Raw genomic sequence first — 24801 nt, 5'->3', positions numbered from 1 at the left:
AACCTTAACACTAGAACTAGACCTAACTCTAACTCTTTAACTAGCTGTAATCATAAACCTACTTCATACTTTAGTGGTAGCCTTATCCATAGCCCTAAACTAACCCAAAACCTAGCCTTAATCCAAGTCGTAAACCTAGCTTTAATCCTAAATTTAAACCTAACACTACTCAAAACACTAGCTTTAATTCTCTACATTACCTTAGTCCTAACATTAAGGCTAACCCTATTCATTACCCAAATGATAACTCTAACCCTTCTGATAACCCTAGGCCTAAACATTACCTATACATTACACTAAACCAAACCTAAACCCTAAACCTAACACTGTCATTACCCTAACCCTAAATCTAAAACTAATTAGAGCCCTGCACCTACACACTAACTTAACCAAAACCCTAATCCTGACCCTGATTCTAAAAATAACCCTAGATCTAAACCTGACCCTAACCAAAAACCTAATCCTTACACTGGACCAAGCCATAAACCTAAAACTAAATCTATCACTAACTGTAACCCTAGACCTGGCATTAGCTATAGCCTTAATACTATCCCTAAACTTAAAACAAATCCTAGTCCTCATCGTAGCCCTAAACATAGCCTTAATCATAACCCTGACCCTAACCATAGTTCTAACCCTAATACTAACCTTTGCATTGCCCTAAACTTAGCTATAACCACATTCTTAGCCTAAACTGAACCCTAACTATAACGCTAACCCTAATGTAACCTTTGCCTTATTCTTAGCCCTAGCAATAACCCAAGATCTAAAACTAACTCTAAATCTAACCCTAACTCGATGCCTAATCCTAATCGTAAAACTAATCCTAACCCTAGCCCTAACATAAACCTAGCTATGACTTAGTCCTAGCCCTAATCCTAACCCTAACCCTAGCCATAAGACTAACTCCAACTCTCACACGAGCCCTATCAGTCGTTCTAACCCTTCCCCTTACCATAACCCTAACCCTAGCCCTAACTCTAGTTCTAACCCTTGCCCTATTCTTATCTCTAGCACTAACCTTAGGCATAATATAATCTAAATCTAGCCCTAACCTGAAGCTTAAGGGTACCCCTAACACTAGCCCAAAACAAATACTAATTCTAAAACGAGGCCTAACCCTAGTCCTAGCCCCATAACAAAACTGAGCCATAGCTCTAACCCTAACCATTAACCTAAACCAAGCCCTAACCTTACACCTAGACCTAACCCTAGCCCTAATTTGAGTTGGAAGCCAAACCCTAAAACTAACACTGAACCTGACACTGACCCCAACACTTACAGCTCTAAACATCACTTTAACCCTAAACCTAACCCTAAAACTAAACCTAGCACTAAAACCCTAAAACTAGCCCTAATAGTAAAACTAGTACTTACATTAGCTGTAATCCTAAGCCTAGCTCTAACATAACCCAAAACCTACTTCTATCCAAGCCCTAAACCTAGCTTTAAACCTAACCTAACTCTAACACTAACCATAATTGTAACCATAACTCTAGCCTTAAACTGATCTCTAATTCTATCCATTACAATAACAATAACCATAACCATGATGATAGCCCTAGGCATAAACCTAACCCTATTCTGAATCCTAACACGTCAATTACCCTAAACCTAATCTGAATCCTAAACCTAACCCTATCATTACCCTAACCCTAATCATAAAACTAATTCAAGCCAAAACTTGAAAACTTAACCTTCCCAAACCCTAAACCAGACCTTGACCCTAATAATACCCCTAGCTCTAAACTTGACCATAACCCAACACCTAACCCTTAGCCTAGATGTAGCCATAAACCTAATCCTAAAACTATCTTTAACCATAATTCTGGACCTGAAATTAGATCTAGCCATAATCCAATCCCTAACCCTAAAAACCCACCTACGCCTCATCCTAGTCCTAAACCTAGCCTTAATCATAACCCTAACTCTAGTTCTACACCTATCCCTAATTCCAACCTTCACCCTACCTCTAAACCTAGCTATAATGTCATCCTTTACTCTAAGTTTAAACCTAACCCTAACCCTAACCCTTGGCTTAAGCTAAACACAAAACCTAGCCTTAATTCTAGCCCTAATTTAGCTCTATCTCTAATCTTATCCTAACCCTAGCCCTAAGACTGACTCTAACTCTTGCCCTATTCCTATCCCTAGTTCTATCCATATCCACTACTATAAACCTAACACTAGCTCTAACACTTGCCCAAATTTGGTCCCAGCCCTAAGCCTAACTCTAAATCTAACCTTAAACCTAAACCTAAGCCCAAAACTAATACTAGCCATAACACTAATGCTAATCATAAAACTAGTCCTAACCCTAATTCCAGCAGTTAACCAAAACTGAATAATAGCCCTAACCCTAAACCTTAACTTAAACTAAACACTAACACTACACCTAGACCTAAATCTAGCCCTAATTCGAGTCCTAAGACTCACCTTAAAACTAATCCTGACCCTGACTCATATCCTAACACTCACCCTAGATCTAAACACAGCCCTAAACTAAAACCGAACACTAATATTAACAATAGCCCTAATTCGAGTCTTAATGCTAACCCTAAAACTAACCCTGACCCTGACTCCTATCCTAACAAGAACTGTAGCTATAAATATTACCCTAACCTTAAACCTAACCCTACCACTCAACCTACCCCTACCGCTAACCCTAAAACTAACCCTAATGATAACCCTAGATCTTACAATAGTTGTTACCCTAATCCTAGTCCTAAATCTAACACAAAAACTAGTCCTAAACCAAGCCCTAAAACTAGCTTTAACTCTAATTCTAACCCTAACCATAGCCCTAACCTTAGATCTAAATCAATCCCTTACCCTATGTAAAACGCTAAAACTAAGAGTAAACCTAGACCTATCCCTAGTCCTTAGATTAACCAAAACCCTAACCCTATTAATAGTCCTAAACCTAGCCTTCATTTTAGCTCTAACACTATACCTAACCCTAACCCTAACCCTGACCCTTATTCTAACCCTAACAGTAAACCTAGGTCTAACCCTAACCCCACCCTAACCCACAATTTACCATAATCTTATTTCTAGACCTAACTCTGAATGTAACTCTCAGCCTAGCCCTAATCATAGCTCAGAACCTAATCCTTACGCTAAGCATAACCCTAAACCTAATCCTAGTTCTAACCCTCACCTTAACCCTAACACAAGACCTAATCCTTGGGATCCGGAATGTCTCAAGCGGTAGCGTGCTTGCCTGGCATGTGTGTGGCCCGGGTTCAATCCTCAGCACCACATACAAACAAAGATGTGCCCACCGAAAAATTAAAAAATAAATATTAAAAAATTCTCTCTTTCTCTCTTTCTCTCTCACTTTTTTAAAAAAGACCTAATCCTTACCATAACCCTAGCCATAAAAATAACCTTTACTATAATGCTAACCCTATGCTTAACCCTAACCCTATCACTTTCCCCAAACCTATCAATTACCCTAAACCTACTCTGAACCCTAAACCTAACCCAATCATTACGCTAACCCTAACCGTAATGGTAATTCGAGCTGTAAGCTAACCTCAAACATAAACCAAACCCTAACACTGATCATGACTCTAATAATTCCCTTAACTATCAACCTGACTCTTACTCAATCTAACACTTACACTAGACCAAGTCATAAACCTAACCCTAAAACTATTCCTAATTTTAACCCTAGACCTGATATTAACCCTAGTCTTAATCCTAGCCCTAAACCTTACACAAATCATAACCCTTATCTTAGCCCTAAACATTGCCTTAATTTTATCCCTATCCAAACCCTAGGCATAACCCTAACAGTAACCCTAGCCCTTATCCTATCCCTAATTTAGCTCTATCCCTAATCCTAACCCTAACTCTAGCCCAAAGACTAACTATAACTCTCACCCTAACCCCAATCTTTGTTCTAACTCTATCCCTTACTAGAACCCTAATTTTAGTTTTAACCCTTTGTGTAATCTTAACCCAATTCATAGCCCTGGCCATAATCCTGGATCTAACCCTAACTATAAATCTAAACCTAACCCTAATCTTAAACCTAAACCTAGAACTAGCTCTAAAGCTAATGCTAATTCTAAAACTATCTCTAACCCTAGCTCTATCCCTAAAACAAAATCGAGTCATAGCCATACCCTAACCCTTAACCTAAACCAAAACCTAACCTTACTCCTAGCCCTAACCGTATCACTAATTCTAGTCCTAACCCTAACCCCAAAACTAACCCTGACCCTGACTCTGACCCTAACACTAACCCTGGCTCTAAACATCATCATTGCCGTATACCCCAAACTAACACTAACCCTAGCCCTAACTCTAACTTTTTAACTAGCGCTAATCATTACCCTACTTCACACATTAGCGGTAGCCTTAACCCTAGCCCTATCTAAACCAAAACCTTAATCCGAATCCTAAATCTAGATTTAACCCTAAACTTAAACCTAACCCTAACCCAAAACTAGCCCTAATCCTATACATAATCCTAGCCCTAACCTTAGGTATAAACCTATCCATTACCCTAACAATAACCCTAACCCTTAAGCTAACCCTAGGCCTAATCCTAACCCTATCCATTACACTAAACCAAACCTAAACTCTAATACTAACCCTGTCGTTACCTTAAACCTAAATCCTAACCTAACCCAAACCCTAACCCTGACCCTGACCCTAAAAATAATCCTAGATATATACCTAAATCTTACCCTATATGTAATCCTTACACTGGAACAAGCTACAAACCTAACACTAAATCTAGCTCTAATGATAAACCTAGACCTGACATTAGCCCTAGAACTAATACTATCCCTAACCTTAACACAAACTCTAAAACTCATCCTAGCCGTAAACCTAGCCTTAAACCTAACCCTAACCCTAACTAAGCCCTAAACCTAATACTAACACTTGCCCTAGCCCTAAACCTAGCCAAGACCACATCCCTTACCCTAAACAAAACCCAAACTCTTACCCTAACCCTTTTCATCACAATTGCCCTATCCTTAGCCCTAGCTTTATCACTAGATTGAAACCTAACTTTAAATCTAACCCTAACTTGATGCCTAAGTGTAAAACTAGCCCTAACCCTGATGCTAATTCTAAACCTAGCCCTAACCCTAGCCCTAACACTAACCCTAGCCAAAATTTAGCCCTATCCTTATTGCTAACCCTAATCATAGCCCTAAGAATATCTCTAACACTCACACTGGCCCTATCACTCATTTTATTCCTATCCATTCCCATAAACCTAACCCTATCCCAAATCTTAGTACTAACCCTTGCCCTATCCTTAGCCCTAGCACGAATCTAAGATGAAAACCTAACTCTAAATTTAACCCTAAACTGAAGCCTAAGCCTATCTAAGACTAGCCCTAACCCTAACACTAATCCTAAAAATTTCACTAACCCTAACCCTAGCCCTAAAACCAAATGAAGCCAAAGCTCATACCCTAACACTTAACCTAAACCAAGCCCTAACCCTACACCTAGCCCTAACCCCAGCCCTAATTCGAGTTTTAAGCCAAATCCTAAAACTAACCCTGACTCTTACTCTGACCATAGCACTAACTTGAGGTGAAAATATCACCCTAAACCTAAACCTAAACTGTACAGTAAACCTAGCAATAAAACACTAAAATTAGCTGTAATCATCACCCTAGTACTTACATTAGCTATATCCCTAACCCTACGCTAACTTAAGCCAAAACCTAGCCCTAATCATAACCATAACCCTAGCCCTAAACAGATTTCTTACTCTATCTGTTACCATAACCATAACCATAACCCTAATGCTAATTCAAGCCCTTCCTTTAAACATTAATTTTTCCCAAACCCTAACCCAGAACTTGACCCTAATAATACCCCTAGCTATAAACCTCATGCTAACCCTAAACCTAACCCTTACACTAGACATACCAATAATTCTGACCTAAAATTATATTTAACAATAATTTTGGACCTGAAAATAACCCTAGCACTAATCCTAGCCCTAACCCTAAAAAATAAATCCCTAGCCCACATCATAACCCTAAACTTAGCCTTAATCACAACCCTAACACAAACCACAGGCCCTAACCATAATTCTAACCCTCACCCTACCTCTAAACCTAGCTATAAAGCCATCCCTTACCTCAAACTTTGCACTAACTCTAAACCTAAATCTAAATTCTAACTCTAAACTCAAACCCTCGCCCTAGCCCTAACCATAACTCTAACCCTGAGCTTAACCCTAGGCTTAAACTAAACACTAAACCTAGCCCTAACCCTAGCCCTAATTTAGCCCAATCTCTTACCCTAACCCCAACCCTAGCCCTAATACTAACTCTCACCCTAGCCCTTTCCCTAGTTCTAACTCTATCCCTTTCCATAACCCTAAACCTAGACATAACCCTTGTCATATTCTTAGTTCTAGCCCTAACCCTAGATCTAACCCTAATTCCAAATTTAACCCTAACCCTAAGCCTAAGCCTAACACTAACCCTAGTGCTAACCCTAACCATAGGACTAAAACAAAACCGAGTATGAGCCCTAACCCTAAACCTTAACTTAAACCAAATCCTAACAAAAAAACTAGACCTAACCCTAGCCCTTATTTGAGTCTTAACCCTAACCTTAAAACCAAGTGTGACCCTGACTCATGTCCTAATACTCACCCTAGCTCTAAACACTGCCCTCACCTTAAATTGGACCCAATTAGTAACCCTAGCCCTAATTTGAGTCCTAACTCTAACCCTAAAACTAAGCCTGACCCTGACTATTATCTTAATATGAACCCTAGCTATAAATATCACCATAAATTTAAACCTAATTCAAACACTAAACCTAACACATACCCTAACACTAAAACTAACCCTAATGGTAACATTAGTTCTTACATTAGTCATTGCCCTAACACTAGCCCTAACCCTAACACAAGACCTAGGCCTAATACAAGCCCTAAACCTATCTTTAACCCTAACTCTAACCATAACCATAGCACTAACCCTAGCTCTAAACCAATCCCTTTTCTAAGCAAAATCATAAAATTAAGGGTAACCCTAGACCTATCCCTAATCCTTAGGCTAACCAAAACACTAACCCTATTAATAATCCTTACCCTTGCCCTCATTCTAGATCTAACCCTATCCGAAACCCTAACACTAACCCTGACCCTTTTACTGACACTACCACTAATTCTAGGTCTAATCCTAACCCTAACCCTAACCAGAAATATTTCATAATCCTATCCCTAGACCTAATTCTGAACCTAACTCTCAGCCTAGCCCAAACCATAGCTCAGAACCTAACTCTTACACTAAACATAACCCTAACCTAACCCTAGTTATAACTCTCATCCTAATCCTAATTCAAAACCTAATCTTAACCATAACCCTAGCCCTAATCTTAGATCTAATTTAGCCTTCTCCCTAACCTTAACCCTAAACCTAGTCAAAAGACTAACTCTTACTCTCACCTTAGTCCTAAACCTAGTTCTAACCCTATACTTTACTGGAACCCTAATCCTAGCCCAATACATATAGGTCTAACATTAGCCCTATTCATAGCCTTAGCAACAACCCTAGATCTAACCCTAACTCTAAATCTAACCCTAAACCTTAGCATAAACCTAAACCTAACACTAGCCCTAAACCTAAGGCTAATCCTAAAAGTAGCACTAACTTTTGCCCTGAAACAAAACCAAGCGATAGACGTAATCTTAACCCTTAATATAAACTAAGCCCTAACCCTACACTTAGCCATAACTCTAGCCCTAATTTGAGTTTTAAGCCAAACCCTAAAACTAACTCTGACCCTGACTCTGACCTTAACACTAACCCTAGTTCTAAACATTATCCTAACCTTATACCTAAACCTAACAATAGACCTAGCCCTAACCCTAACACTAACCCAAAAATTAGCCCTAATCTCCACCCAGGTACTTACATTAGCCGTAACCCTAAACCTAGCCTTTACTTAACCCAAAACCTAGCCTTCTTCTGAGCACTATCCTTAGATTTACCCCTAAACCTAACCCTATCACTAATTGTAACTATAACCCTAGCCGTAACCCTAGATTTAACCCTAACCCTAACCCTAACTCTATCAATAATTATAACATGGACCCTAGCTATACCCTTATCTCTAACCCTATCAATTACCCTAACCATAACCCTAACCCTAATGCTAAACCTTGACCTAAATCTAACTGTATCCTTAATCCTAACCCTATCCATTACCCTAAACCTAACCTGAAACATAAACCTAACACTCTCTTTACCCTAATCCTAATTCTAATGCTAATTTGAGGCCTAACATTAAGCATTGACCTATCCAAAACAGCAATCGCAACCCTGACCCTAATAGAACTCTTAGCTCTAAGCCTGACCCTAACCATAAACCTAACCTTTACACTAGACGTAGCCATAAACCTAACCCTAAAACTATTTTAACCATAACTCTAGACCTGAAATTAGCCCTAGCCGTAATCCTAGCCCTAAATCTAGGCTTAATCCTAACTGAAACCATTACCTGAGCCCAAACTCTAATTCTATTATTTACCCTAGCCCTATATCTATTTATAACCTCATCCTGAACCCAAAAACTAACCATAACCCTAAACCTAACCCTAACCCTCACCCTAAACCTAGGCCTAACACAAAGTCTAGTGCTAATTCTAGCCTTTATCTAATCCTATCCTAACCCTAAATCTAGCAATAAGACTAACTTTAAAACTTGCCCTAGCCCTAGTTCTATCCTTAGCCTTAATCCTAATCCTAGATCTAAGCCTAAGTCTAAATATAAACCCAACTCTAAATTTAATTGTAAAAATAAACCTAAGCCAAACACTAACGCTACCCCTAACCATAATGCTAATCCTACAACTTGCCTTATCCCTAGCCCTAGGCATAAACAAAAACCAGGCCATAGCCCTAATCTTAACACTTAACGTAAATTAAACCAAAGCATACTACTGGCCCTAAAACTAACTCGAAAACTAATACTGACCCTAACACTGAGCCTAACACTAATCCTAGCTCTAAAATTCACCCTAACCTTAAATTAACTATAATACTATATCTAGCCTTATCCGAAACCTAAAACTAGCCTTAATCATAATCCTACTTTGTACATTAGTCGTTGTCCCAACCGTAGCCCTAATCCCAACACAAATTCTACCCTGAGCCCTAACCCTAAATTCTGTTCTGAGCCCTAACCCCAGCTTTAAGCCTAATACTAGCCGTAACCCTAACCCTAACCCTAAAACTATCCCTAAGCCTAACACTAACCCTATTTTTACACTAAGCCAAACCCTAACCCAAAATGGTAACCCTAGTTCTAATCCTAATCCTTAGCCTAACTTAAACTCTAATCATAATACTAGTCTTAACCCTAGCCTCATTCTATCTCTAAAGCTGACTCTGACCCTCATCTGACATTAACAGTAACCCTAGGTCTAAACCTGACCCTAACCCTAAATAAAATCCTAACACTAGCCCTACTGGAAACCCTTTACCTATACCTAAGCCTAACACTAGACCAATACCCAAAACTAATTTTAAATATAGCTATAACTCTAGCCCAAGACCTAAACAAAAATCTAGCACTTGCCCTAAGAATTACCCTTAACCTAAATTGAACACTTACCCTACCCCTAGACCTAATCTTAGTCCTAATTCTGGATCTAACCCCAACCCTAACCCTATCCCCATAAGCGACCCTGATTCCAACACTGAACCTACCTTTAAACCTGACACTAACCCAAAACCTAGACCTAACACTAGACCTAGTCATAATCCTAAACCTAAAACTAGCCCTAAACATAACCCTAGTTATTACATTATGCATTGTCCTAAACCTAACACAAAATCTAACACAAAACCTAGCCCTAATCCTAGGCCTAAACTTAGCTGTAAGCATAACCTTCACCTTACCACTAGCCCTAAACCTAGCCCTAACCTAAGCCTCGCCTTAGAGCTAACCCTAGCTCAAAGCCTAACCTTTTCAATAAACATAACCCTAGCTCTATCCTAAACCCTAACCATAACCCTAACCCTAAACCTAATCCTAATATTAAACCTAGCCTGAACTTTAGCACTTACCATATCCATTAGCCTAACCCTAACCCTAACCCTAATTAAACCCCATCTCTAACACTAAACCTAACTCTAACCATAAATGTAAACCTAGACGTAAAAGTAAACCTAACCCTCACCCTAGCCCTAACCCTAGCTCAAACATTAATCCTAACATAACCTAACCATAACCCTAGCCCTAAATCTAACACTTACCCCAACCCTAAAACTTATCCCAAATCACACCCTTGAAATATCCCTAAACCTAGGCGTAATCCTAGACTTAATCTAAACCAAGACCTAGCCCTAACCCTAGCTATAAAACTATCCATTACACTAAACATAACCCTAACCCTAATGCTAACCCTAACTCGATCGCTAAACCTAACCCATCCATTTCCCTAAACCTTAACTGAAACCTAAATTAACCCTATCCATTATGCTAACCCTACCCAAACCATATTGCTAATTTGAGGCCTAACCCCAAACCTTTAGCTAAACCAAATGCTAATCCTGACCCTGACCCTGACCCTAATAATAGCCCTATCCCTAAAGCTGACTTTTAACCTAAACCTAACTCTTACACTAGACCTAGCCATAACCCAACCCTAAAAATATCCTTATCATTAACCTAGGACCTGATATGAGCCCTAGACATGGTCCTAGCCATAACCCTAACAGAAACCCTAGCACTTAACCTAGACCATAGCTAAGCACTAAACATAGCCTTAATCCTAAACTGAACCATAACCCTAGGCCTAATCCTAATTCTAACCCTCACCCTAGCCCTAAAGCTAGCTATAACCCCACCCATTCCCCTAAACTTAACCTTAACACCAATGCTAACCCTAACTCTAGCACAACCCCTTGGTCGAACTATAACACTAACCCTAGACTTAATACTAGCCCTAATTTAGCCTAAACCTATCACTAACCCTAGCCATGATCCTGGCACTAATTTAGCCCTAAACCTACCACTAAACCTTAGCTCTAACGCTAGATTTAGCTCTAACCCTAGATTTAACCCTAACTCTAAATCTAACACTAACTCTAAGCCTAAACCTTAACCTAACACAAACCCTAACCCTGATTCTAATCAATAATCTAGCTGTAACCATAGCCCTAGCACTAATACAAAATCAACCTATATTCCTAACCCTTAAACTAAACCAAATCCTAACCGTACACCTAGTACTAACTTTAGCCATAATTCAAATTCTAACCCTAACCCTAAAACTAACCCTGACTCTGACAGTGACCCTAACAATAAACCTTGCTCTAAACATCAACCTAACCCTATACCTAAACCTAAGAGTAGACCTAGCCCTAACCCTAACCCTAGTCCTAAAACTAGCACTAATTGCAACACTAGTTCATACATTATCCATAGCCCTAACCCTAGTCATAACCAAACCCCAAACCAAGCCCTAATTCAAGCCTTAACCCTAGCTTTAACCCTAACTCTAAACCTAACCCTAACCCAGAACCAGACCTAAAAGTACCCTATCACTAGACAGAATTCTAACCATTACCATATCCCTATCACTAACTCTAACCCTATCCATTATTCTAACAATAACCATAACTCTAATGGTAACCCTAGGCCTAACCCTATACTTATCCCTAACCCTAACCTATTTCATTAACCTAAACCTAACCTGAACCCTAAACCTAACCCTATCATTACCTTAACCCTAACCGTAATGATAATTCGAGTCCTAAGCCTAAACCTTAACCTAACTCAAACATTAACTCTGACCCTTGCCATGATAATATAACTAGCTCTAACCTTGACCCTACCCTTAAACCTAACCTTTATTCTAGATTTGCCCTAGCCATAATTCTAGCCCTAAACTTAACACAAAACAAACCCATAACCCTAACCCTAACCCTAGCCCTAATCCAATTCATTACCCTAGAACTAAATTTAGCTCTAACCCTATCAATTTCCATAAACATAACCCTAATTAAATGCTAACCCTAGGCCTAAATCTAACCCTATCCTTAACCGTAACCCTATCCATTATGCTAAATCTAATCTCAACACTAAACCAAACCCTATCATTACCCTAACACAAAACCTATGCTAATTTGAGCCCTAACCCTAAACGCTAACCTAAACAAAACCTGACCCTGACCCTAATAATACCGCTAGTTCTAAACTTGATTCGTCCCCTAAACCTAACACTTAAACTAAACATAGCCATAAACCTAACCCTAAAACTATTCGTAACCAGAACCCTAGATCTGATATTCACCCTAACACTAATCCTAGCCCTAACCATAACACAAACCCTAGCCCTCATCCTAGCCCTTAACATAGCCTTAATCATAACTCTAATGAAACCATAGTTCTAACCCTAATTTTACCCTTCACCCTAGCCCTATCCCTAGCTCTAACCCCATTGCTTACACTAAACCTAACCATAAGCCTAAACATACACTAAAACTAACCCTAGGCTTAAACATAACCATAAACCCAGCCCTATTCCTAGCCCTAATTAAGCCCTATACCTAACGAAACACTAAGCTTAGCTGTAAGACTAACTCTCACTCTCAGCCTAGCCCTATTCCTAGTTCTAACCCTATATCTTTCTTAACCCTAATCCTAGCCATAAACCAAGACCTAACAGTAGCCCTATCTTTAGCACTAGACCTAACCCTAGATTTAATCCTAAATCAAAATCTAACGTTAAACCTAAGCCTAAACCTAAAACTAACACTAGCCATAAAACTAATGCTAAGCCTAAAACTAGCCCTAACCATAGCCCTAGCCTTAAAACAAAACCAAGCCATAGCCCTAACTTTAAAACTTAACCTAAATCAAAATCTAACCCTACAACTAGCCCACACCCTAGCCCTAATTCGAGTCCAAACCCTAACCCAAAATCTACTCTGACCTTGAAATTGACCCTAACATTAAACCTAGCTCTAAACATCACCCTAATGTTATACCTAATCCTATCACTAGACCTAGTTCTAACCCTAATCCTATAACTAGCCCAAATTGAAACCCTAGTCCATTCATTGGCCTCAATTCTAAACCTAGCCCTAACTCTAACCAAAACCTAGACTTAATGCAAGACCCAACCCTAGCTTTAACCCGAAACTTAAAGCTAACACTAGCCCTAACCTTAACCCTAAACATAGCCCTAACCCTATCTCTAATCCTATCCCCTACCCTAAGCTAAATCTAACCCTAATGTTAACCTAGGCATAACCCTAATCCTTAGCCTAACCCAAACCCTAACACTATTACTAGTGCTAACCTTAGCCATAATTCTAGCTCTAATCATGACTCAAATCTGACAATTTTTCTGACCCTAATGGTAACTTTAGGTCTAAACCTGACCCTAAACCTATACTGAACCCTAAAACTAGCACTAGAAATAAATCTATTGCTAAACCTAACCCTAACACTAGCTCTAGATCTTAACCTAATCCTAATTTTAGCCATATTTCTAGCCCTAGACCTAAACAAAAATCTAGCCCTAGCCCTAATGATAAACCTTAATCTAATACAAACAGTAACCCTACACCTAGACTTAACTCTAGTGATTATTCTGGGTTGAACCCTAACCCTAACTATAACCTAAACACTGGCCGTGACCCAACAACTAACCCTAGTTCTAAACATCACGTTAATACCAACCCTAACCCTAAACATGACCTAGCCATAACACTTACCCCAAAAGTAGCCATAATCATAACCCTGGTTCATACATTAGTTGTAGGACTAACACTAGCCCCAAGCTAACCCCAAACCTGGTCCTAATCTGAGCGCTAACCATATTTTTAACCCTAACTCTAAAACTAGCCCTAATCCATACCCTAAACTTAGCTCTAATCCTAGCTCTTACCTTATCCATTACCTTAAGCTAAACCCTAAACCTAAAGCTAACCCCAGTCCAAACACTAATCCAGAGCCAAAGCCAAAACCTAACCCTATTACTAGTCCTAACTCTAACGTTCATTGTAGCTCTAACCCTAACCCAAACCCAAACCCTAACCCTGACACTTATTCTGACGCTAACACGAATCATATGTCTAAACCTCACCCTAACCCGAAACCAAACACTCATCCTATACTTAAACCAAATCGGGTGATCCTATACTTAAACCTAAACCTAACCCTAGCCCTATACCTAAACCTAATCCTAAATGTAACCATATCTCTATCCCTAGACCTGAACAACAACCTAGCCCTAGCCCTAAAAATAACCTTTAACCTAACCCAAACACTAACCCTATCCCTAGATCTAACCTAACCCTAGTCCTAATTCTGTCACTAAAATCAATACTAACTCTAACCTGAACACTGACTCTGACCCTAACATAATCCTAGCTACAAAGCTCACCCTAACCCAAAACCTAATCCTAACACTAGACGCAGCCATAAACCTAACTCTAAAACTAGCCCTAATCATAGCCCTAGCTCTTACATTACCCATGGTCCCTAGGCCTAAACTAACACAAAACATAGCCCTAATTCTAGACCTGAAAATAGCCCTAAGTGTAACCCTAAACCTAACCCTAGCCCAAACCCTAACCTAACACTAGCACTAATCCTAATCTTAACCATAGCCCTAACCATATCTCTACTTATATCCATTACACTAACCCTAGCCCTAACCCTAGCTCTAATTCTATCCATTACCCTAACCATAATCCTAACCCTAATGCTAACCCTAAGCTTAACCCTAACCCTATCACAATCCCTAAACATATCCCTTACCCGAAAACTGACCTGAACCCTAAACCTAAACCTATTCATTACCCTAACCCTAACTCTAACCCTAATGCTAATTGAGCCCTAAACCTAAACCTTAACTTAAACTACACCTTAAGCCATACACTGACCCTAATAATACACATAGCTGTAACTTGACCCTTACCCTAAATCTAACCCTTACACTAGACCTAACCATAAACAAACTGAAACATATCCCTAACTGTAATCCTAGACCTGACATTAGCCCTAGCCCTAATCCTAGCCCTAACCCTAATATGAACACTAGCTCTCATACTAGCCCCAAACCTAGCCTTTATCATAACCTAACCCTAATTCTAACTCTTTCCCTAACCCTATACATAGTTATCAGCCCAATGCTTACCCTAAACCAAACCCAAACTCTAATCCCAACACTAACCCTAGCCCTAACCTAAACCATAGGACTAACTCTAATACTAACCCTAGCCCTAAAGCTAAATCGAACCCTTACCCTAGCTTTAAGACTAACTATAATGCTAACCCTATCCTTAGCCCTAATTCTAACCCTATCACTTACCATATCCTTATTCCTAGCCCTAAGGCATAACCTTACACTTTGTCCTAACCCTGGATCTAAACCTAAGCCTAATACTAGCCCTAACCCTAAATCTAATTCTAAAACTGGCTCTCACCATAGGTTTAGCCCTAAAATAAAACTGAGCCATAACACTAACCCTAAACTTTTACCTCAATGAAACTCTAACCTTACATCTAGCCCTAAGCCTAGCCCTAATCCGAGTCCTAATCTTAACCCTAAAACTACCCCTGAACCTGTCTCTCACATTAATACTAACCCTACCTCTAAACATCAGCCTAAACCTAAAACTTAACCTAACACTAGACCTAGTCCTAATCCTAATTTAATCATAACCCAGATCATACATTAGCTGTAACCTTAAACCTAATGCTAACCAAAACCTACCCAAATCTGAGACCTAAACCTAGCTTTCACTCTAAACCTAACCCTAAAAGTAGCCCTAACAATAACCCTAACCCTAGCTCTATTCTTAACCTTTACTCTAACCAAACCCTGATCCTAATGCTAACCCTAGTCTTAAAACTAATCTTTAGTCTAACCCAAACCCTAACCATATTACTAATTCTAAACCTAGCCCTCATTCTTGTTATAACCACAACCCAAATCCTAACCCTAACCGTGCCCCTTGTTCTGACCCTGAACCTGAACCAAATCCTAACACTAGCCCTATCCATAATCCTATATCTACACCTAACCCAAACACTAGCCCTAGATCAAACCTAATTATAAATCTAGGCATATCTTTTAGAAGAAGTAAAAAAAAAAAAAAAAAAAAAAAAAAAAACTAGAACTAGCTTTTTTTTTTTTAAAGAGAGAGTGAGAGAGGGTGAGAGAGGGAGAGATAGAAAGAGAGAGAGAACTTTTTAATATTTATTTTTTAGTTATCGGCGGAAACAATATCTTTGTTTTGTATGTGGTGCTGAGTATTGAACCTGGGCCGCACGCATTCCAGGCGAGCGCGCTACCGCTTGAGCCACATCCCCAGCCCTAGCACTAGCTTTAATGATAACCCTTAACGTAAGCCAAACACTAACCTTACCTCTAGACTTAAGCAATCCAAATTATGGCTCTAGCCCTAACCCTGACCCTAATCCAAACACAGACCATGACACCCTAGCTATAAAACTGATCCTAACCGAAACCTGACCTTAAACCTATCCTAACCCTAACCCTAACCTAACCCTAACCCTAACCCTAAACATTACCCTTACATTACCATAGCACTAAAACTAGCTCTAAACCTAACACAAAACCTAGCCCTAATTTTAGGCCTACATCTACCCCAAAGTGTAACCCTAACCCTAACCTAACCTAACCTTATCCCTTACCCTAAGCCTAACCCTCACGTTAACCCTAACCCTGACCTTAGAACTAACCCTAGATAAAACCCAAAACTGAACCCTAAACCTAACCCTAGCCCTATCCCTAAACCTAATCCTTATCCTAGCCTTAATCATAATGTTAACACTAGCCCTAATACTATCTTTAAAATTATCCATTACCCAAAACCGAAACTTAACCCTAATGATATCCCTAGCTCTAATCCTAACATAATCCTAATCCTAGACTTAACCCTAAACCTAACCCTCATGGTAGACTTAAAACCAGATAAAACCCTAACCCTTACTCTAACACTAACCCTAAACCTAAAACTACACCTAACCCTAACCCGACATCTAACCATATTCATTAACCTAAATCTAAAAATAAGCTTAGCCCTATCCCTAACACTAATCTTAGCCTTAACCAAAAATGAAACCCTAGTCTTAATCCTAAACCTAACACTCACCCTAGCTCTAACAAAAGCTGAAAACCTAACCTGTACTCTAAACCTAACCCAAACCCTAACCCTAGCCCTAGCTCTAACCATAACCCTAACTCTAGCAATAATCCTATCCAAAACCTTAGCCCTAACCCTAGCTCTAATGCTATTCATTAACCTAACAATAACCCTAACCCAAATAATAATACTAGACCTAACCCTAACCGTATCACTAACCCTAACCCAACCAATTACTCTAATTTAACCTTAATCTTAAACCTAAACCTGTCCATTAACCTAACCCTATTCTAATCCTAAAGCTAATTTGAGCCCTCACACTAATAATTAACCTAACACAAACTCGAAACCTGACCCTGACCCTAAAAATACACCTTAAACTAAACCTAATATTAGACTTAGCCATAAACCTAACCATATAACTATTTCTAGCTGTAACCCTAAACCTGACATTATCCTTATCCCTAAAACTTGCCATAACCCTACCACAAACTCTAGCCCTAATCCTAACCCCAAATCTAGCATTAATCCTAGCACAAACCGAACCCTAGGCCTAAACCTAATTCTAATCATCGCCCTAGCACTAAAACTAGCTATAAAGCCATCTCTTCTTCTAAACCTAACCCTAAAGCTAATCTTAAACATAGCACTAATCCTAAACCTAACCCGAACACCAATCCTAGACATATTCCTAGCCCTAAATTAGCCCTAAACTTAACCCTAACCCTAGCCTTAAGACAAACTCTATCACCCAGGCTCCATACCTACTTCTAATCCAATCCATTACCTTAACCCAAAAAGTATACCTAACCTTAGACTTAACTAGCCATAGCGCTAACCCCAGAATTAACCATAACTTTAAATGTAACCCTAAACCCAAACTCACCTTATCACTAGGAATAACACTAAAATTAATCGTAAAACTACATTTAACTTTAGCCTTAGCCCTAAAAAATAATGAGCCATAGCATTAACCCTAACCCTTAACCAAAACCACATCCTAACCCTACATCTAGCCCTAATCCTACCCCAAATTCCAGTTCTATACCCAACTCTAAAACTAACTCTGACTCTGACTCTGAACCTAAGATTAACCTTAGCTCAAAACATCACCCTGAACTTAATCTAACCATAAAAATAGACTTAGCCCTACCGTTACCCTAAAATTAGCCTGATTCATACCCGTAGTTCTTACATTAGCTGTATCCCTAACACTAGCCTAAATGTAACCCAAAATCTAGCCCTAATGCAATCCCCAACCCTAATTTTATAAACCTAATTATAAACCTAAATATAAACCTAAACCAAGTCCTAACCCTTACCTTAAACCTAACCCTAAATTTAATCCTTGCACTAACCCTAAACTGAACACTAACCCTAACACTAACACTAACTCTAACCCTAGACCTAACCCTAGTTCTAACAATATCCATAACTCTAACCCTAACCCTAACCCTAATCCTAACCATAATGCTAACCCTTGGCCTAACCCTAACACATTCACTAACTCTAACCTATCCATTACCCTAAACATAACCCTAACCCTAAACCTAACCAAACACTAAACCTAGACGTAATACTAATCCTAAAACTAAACTAAATGTAACCCTAGTTCTTACATTAGCCATAGCCCTAAAATTAACACAAAACCTAGCCTAGCCCTAAAACAAGCTCTAACCCTAGCTTTAACCCTAACCCAAAACCTAACCCTAGCCCTAACCCTAACCCTAGCCAAAACACTAGTGCTAACCCTATCCCTTACCCTAAGCCAAACTCTAACCCTAAGCTACCCTTGTGCCTAAACCTAGTTCTTAGTCTAACCCAAAACCAAACTATATTACTAGTACTAACCCTCATCCTCAATCTAGCTCTATCACTATTCCATACCCTAACGCTAATTCTGACACTTTTTCTGACCCCAACACTAACCATAGGTCTAAACCTGACCCTGACCCAAAACCAATCCTTAATATTGGCACTACCTATAACCCTATAACTAAATCTTACCCAAATACTAGACCTAAACCTACACTTAATCCTTTATCTAGTGATAACTCTAGGTCTAGCCCTAATAAAAAACTTAGTCCTAGCCCTAATAATAACCCTTAACCTGACCCAAACACTAACCCTACCCCTAGACCAAACCATAGTCCTAACGCTGGCCCTAACAATAAACCTAACCCTAAACCGAACACTGACCCTTACCCTAACACAAACCCTAGCTCTAAACCTTATTTTAACAAAGGACATAACCCTAACACTAGACCTAGCCATATCACTAACCCTGAAACTAGCCATCACCATAGGCCAAAACCTACCTCTAACGCTATCTACTACCCTAACCCTAACCCTTACACTAATGCTACACCTAGCCCTAACCCTCACAGTGACTCTAACTCTAATCTTCATCCTAGTCCAAACACTAGCTCAATCCCTAACCCTTAAACTTAACCTAACCCAAAAACAAACCCATGGCCTAAAACTAAACCTAACATTAGCCCTAGCCATAATCCTAACCTTAACCCTAACCCTAACCCTAGTTGTAAGTCTACATATTACCCTAACTCTAACCCTAACATTAAAGATAATCCTAGCCCTAACCCTAGCTCTAACCCTACCCATTGCCCTAACCCTAACCCTAATCCTGATGATAACCATAGCCCTAACCCTAGCTCTAACCCTACCGATTGCCCTAACCCTAACCCTAACCCTGATGATAACCTAGCCCTTACCCTAAATCTACCCTAACCCTAACCCTAGACACAACCATACACCTAACCCTTGCTATAGAGCTAACTTTTGCTTAAACCTTAACCATTACTCTAAACCTAACCCTAAGCCTATCCCTAATCCTGAACTTAAGCCAAATCCTAACCCTAACCATAACACGAAATCAAACCCTATCCAATACTCTAAACCTAATGATAACCCTAGCACTAATCTTAACACTAAACTTGACCCTAACTGTATCTGTAACCTAGACCTAACCCTAAAACTAACCCTTACCCTAGCGCTAACCCTAGCTCAAACTCTAAACCATATCCTAAACTTGAACCTAACCCTAACCCTAGGACTAATCCTAACTCTGCCCTAATACAAACCATAACCCTAGCCCTAACCCTATCCATTATCCTAAGCACAACCATAACCGTAAGGCTAACCACACGCCTAACCCTAACCCTTTTGCTAACTTTAACCCTATCAATTACCCTACACCTAACATGAAACATAAACCCAAACCTATCATTACCTAACCAAACCCTAATGCTAATTCAAGCTCTGAACCTAATCCTTAACCTAAACCAAACCCCAAACCAAATTCTAAGACTAATTATAACCCTAGCTCTAACCTGACCCCTACCCTAAACCGAACCCTTATACTAGACCTAGCCATAAATCTAACCCTCATTCTATCCCTAACATAAGCCTAGACCTGATACCAGTCCTAGCCCTAATTTTTGCCATAACCCTAAAACAAAACCTAGCCCTCATCCTAGCACTAAACCTAGCCTTATTACTAAACCTAACCATAACAATAGCCCTAACTAAAATTTTAACCTTCAACCTAGCCCTAAAACTCACTCTAACCCTATCCCTTCCCCTAAACCTAACGCTATCGCTAAACCTCAACCTAAGCCTAAAACTAGGCCTAACCCTAACAAAACCACTATACCTAATCCTAGCCCTATTTTAGCCCTAAACCTAACCTAACCCTAACCCTTAGACTAACTCTAAGTCTCCTCTCGCCCTAGTCCTATTTTAATCACTAACACTGCCCATTACCAAGATCCTATCACTTGCATTTACATTAGCCCTATCCCTAGCTCTAGCCCTAATCGTATATCTAACCCTAACTCTATATCTAACCCTAACTCTATTATTAACCCTAACCCTAAGCTAAACATCTCACTAACACAAGTCATAACACTAATGCTAGTCCAAAACTATTCCTAACCTATCCCTACAAAACAACCGTGCCATAGCCCTAACCTTAACCTTTAACATGAACCAAAACCTAAGCCTACACTAGCCTTAAACCTAGCTCTAATTTGAGTCCTAACCCTAACTTTAAAACAAACCCTGACTCTGAATCTGACCCTTACACTAACCCTAGCTCTAAACATTACTCAAAACCTAAAACTAAACCTAACCCTAGACCTAGCCCTAATCCTTACCCTAAAACTAGTTTTAATCATAACCCTAGTGACATTAGCTATAGCCATAAACCTAGCCCTAAACTAACCCAAAACATATACCTAATTGGAGTGCTTACACTTCTTTTAAGCCTAATCAAAACCCTAATTCTAGCCCTAAACCTAAACCTAACCCTAACTCTTGCCATAACCCAAAACCTAACCCTAGCCTTAATCCTAACAATGAACCTAGCCCTTACCCCAGTTATAACACTATTAATTACCCTAATCCTCATCCTAACCCTAATGCTAACCCTAGGATAACCCTAAACCTATTCCTAACCCTAAACCTATACATTACCCTCAAACTAACCTGAACTCTATAACTAACCATATCCATAAACCTAATCCTAACACTAATAATGTTAACCCTAAAACTATCTCTAACCATAACCCTAGACCTGACATTAGCTCTAGCCCTAATAAAACCCTAACCTTATAACAAACTGTACCCCTAATCCTAGCCCTAATCTTAGCCTTAATCCTAAACCTAACCCTAACCATAGACCTAACCCTAATTTTAATCCTTGCCCTAGTTCTAAAGCTAGCTGTAACATCATACCTAACAATAACCATAACTATAACCACAACCTAGCCATAAACCTAGGCTAGCCTTAATACTAACCCTACCACTAACCCTAGCCCTAATTAAGCCCTAATTCCAACCCTAAATCTAACCCTAACACTAAGACTAACTCAAACTCTCGCCCTATTCCTATTCCTAGTTCTAACACTATCAATTATAATAACTCAAACCCTAGCCCTATCCCTAGCCCTAATCCTAACCCTAACCCTAGGAGTAATACTAACCCTGACTCTGACCTTAACACTAACCCTAGCTCTACACATCATCCTATCCCTAAACTTTATGCTAACACTAGACCTCGCCCTAAACCTAACTCAAAAACAAGCCATTATCGTAATGTCAGTTCTTTAATTAGCCATAGCCCTAAACCTAAAACAAAACATACCCCTAATCCAAGGCCTAACCCTGGCCCTAACCCTAACCCTATCGCTAGTCCTAATCCTAGCTCTAACCCTATTTCTTACACTTAGTCAAACCCTTACTCTATTGCTACCCTAGTCCTAACGCTAATTCTATGCCTATTCCAAACCACAACTATATTACTAGTCCTAATCCAATCCCTCATTCTACCTCTAAACTTAACAAAACCCTAACCCAAATGCTGACTCTTATTCTGACCCTAGCACTAAACCTAGGTTTAAACCTGACCCTAAATTTTATCTGAAATTTGACACCAGCCCTTCCAGTAACCCTAATCCTAAACCTAAACCTACCACTAGCCCTAGACCTAAACCTAATCCTAAATATAGCCATAACTCTAGCCTTAGCCCTAACAATATCCCTTAATCTAAACCAAAAACTAACTCTACCCCTAGACCTAACCCTAGTCTACATTCTGGACCTAATTATAACCTAATCCTAATCTGAACCCTGAAACTTACCCTAAAAAAAACCCTAGCTCTAAACCTTATCCTAACACAAAACTAACCATAACACTAGACGAACTCTAAATCTATCCATAACCATAACTCTAGCTCTTATATTACCCATATACCTAACAATAGCCCTAAACCTCACACAAAACCTAGCCATAATTGCAGCCCTAAACCTATCATTAACATTAACTCTAACACTAAACCTAGCCCTAACCCTAACCCTTGTTCTAGCCCTAACCCTAGCTCAATCCCTAAAACGTACCCTAAACATAACACTAGCCCAAACCCTAAACCTCACCCTAACTCTAGCCCTAATCCTAACTATAACCATAGCCCAAACCCAAGCTCTAACTCTATCCATTACACTAACCATAACCCTAAAACTAATGCTAACCCTTGCCCTAGACCTAACCCTAACCCGACCCAGCCCAGACGGTAACTATAACCCTTGCCTTAGCCATGAACCTAGCTCAATCACTAACCCTTACATTAAACCTAACCCTAACACTAACCAAAGGGCTAAACCTAAACCTAACACCAGCCCTAATCCTAACCTTAAGCCTAGTCCTAACCCTGTTCAAACCATACCTATTACCCTAACACTAAACTTAACTTTAATGATAACACTAGACCTAAAGCTAAACTTACCCTAACCCTAAACATAAAACTAACCCTAGAACTAACAGTGAACATAACCCTAATCCTAAATGTAAGCTAGCTCAAACCCTAACCTTAATCCTAAACCTAAACCTAAGGCTAACCAATACCTAACCCTATATTTAACCTGACATCTAAACCTAACCCTAATGATAACTTTATCCCTAACCATAAGATTAGGTTAACCATAAGTTATTAACCATAAGTCTAACTATGACCATAACACTAGACCAAACCCAAAATTAACCTTAGCCATAGCAAAAATCCTAGCTCATACCCTATACTGTACCCTAAACCTAATCCTAAGTGTAACCGTTGCCCTAACCCTGAACATAACCCTAACTCTATCCCTAATCTTAACCATAACCCTAGCCCTAACCCTAGGTCTAACACTATAAATTACCTTAACAATAACCATAACACTAATGCTAACCCTACGCCTAACCCTAAACCTATCACAAACCCTAAACCTATCCATTACTTTAAACCTACCCTGAACCCTAAACCTATCACTATCCATTACCCTAACCCTAATTCTAACCTTAATGCTAATTTGAGCCTTAACCCTAAACCTTAACCTAATCCAAACCCAAAGCCTGACCGTGACCCTAATATTACCCCAGCTCTTAATTTGACCCTTTCCATAAATGTAACATTTTAATTTGACTTAGCCATAAACCTAACCCTAAAAGTATCACTAACTGTAAACCTAGACCTGACATTAGTCCTAGCTCTAATTCTTGCCCTAAACCTAACACAAAAAACCAAGCCTTAATCCTAGCCTTAAATCTAGCCTTAATCCTAAACCTAACCATAAACCTAGCCCTAAACCTAAACTAATCATAAAACTATCCCTTACCCTAACCATATCTCTAAAACAAAACTGAGTAACAGGCCTAACACTAACCTTAACTTAAACCAAACCCTAGCACTAAACATAGATCTAACCCCAGCCCTAATTTGAGTCCTAATCATAACCTTAAAACTAACCCTCACCTGGCTGATATCCTAACACTAACCCTAGCTATAAATATCACCGTAATATTGAACCTAACCATAACACTTGACCGACCCCTACCTCTAACCCTAATTGTAACCCTAGTTCTTATATTAGCTCTTGCCTTAACCCTAGCCTTAAACTTCACACAAAAACTAGCCCGAATCTAAGCCTTAAACCTAGCTTTAACCCTAACCATAAACCTAACACTAGCCCTAACCCTATGCCTTACCCTCAGCAAAACCTTAACCCTAATGGTAACCCTAGACTTATCCCTAATCTTTAGGCTAACCAAATCCTAACCCTATTAATAGTCCTAACACTAGATCTTATTCTAGTTCTAATGCTATCCCAAACCCTA

Source organism: Callospermophilus lateralis, chromosome 9 (genome assembly GCF_048772815.1).
Source record: "Callospermophilus lateralis isolate mCalLat2 chromosome 9, mCalLat2.hap1, whole genome shotgun sequence".
In the NCBI taxonomy this organism is placed as follows: domain Eukaryota; kingdom Metazoa; phylum Chordata; class Mammalia; order Rodentia; family Sciuridae; genus Callospermophilus; species Callospermophilus lateralis.
The sequence above is the reverse complement of the archived record's forward strand: the minus strand, read 5'-3'. Positions refer to the sequence as shown.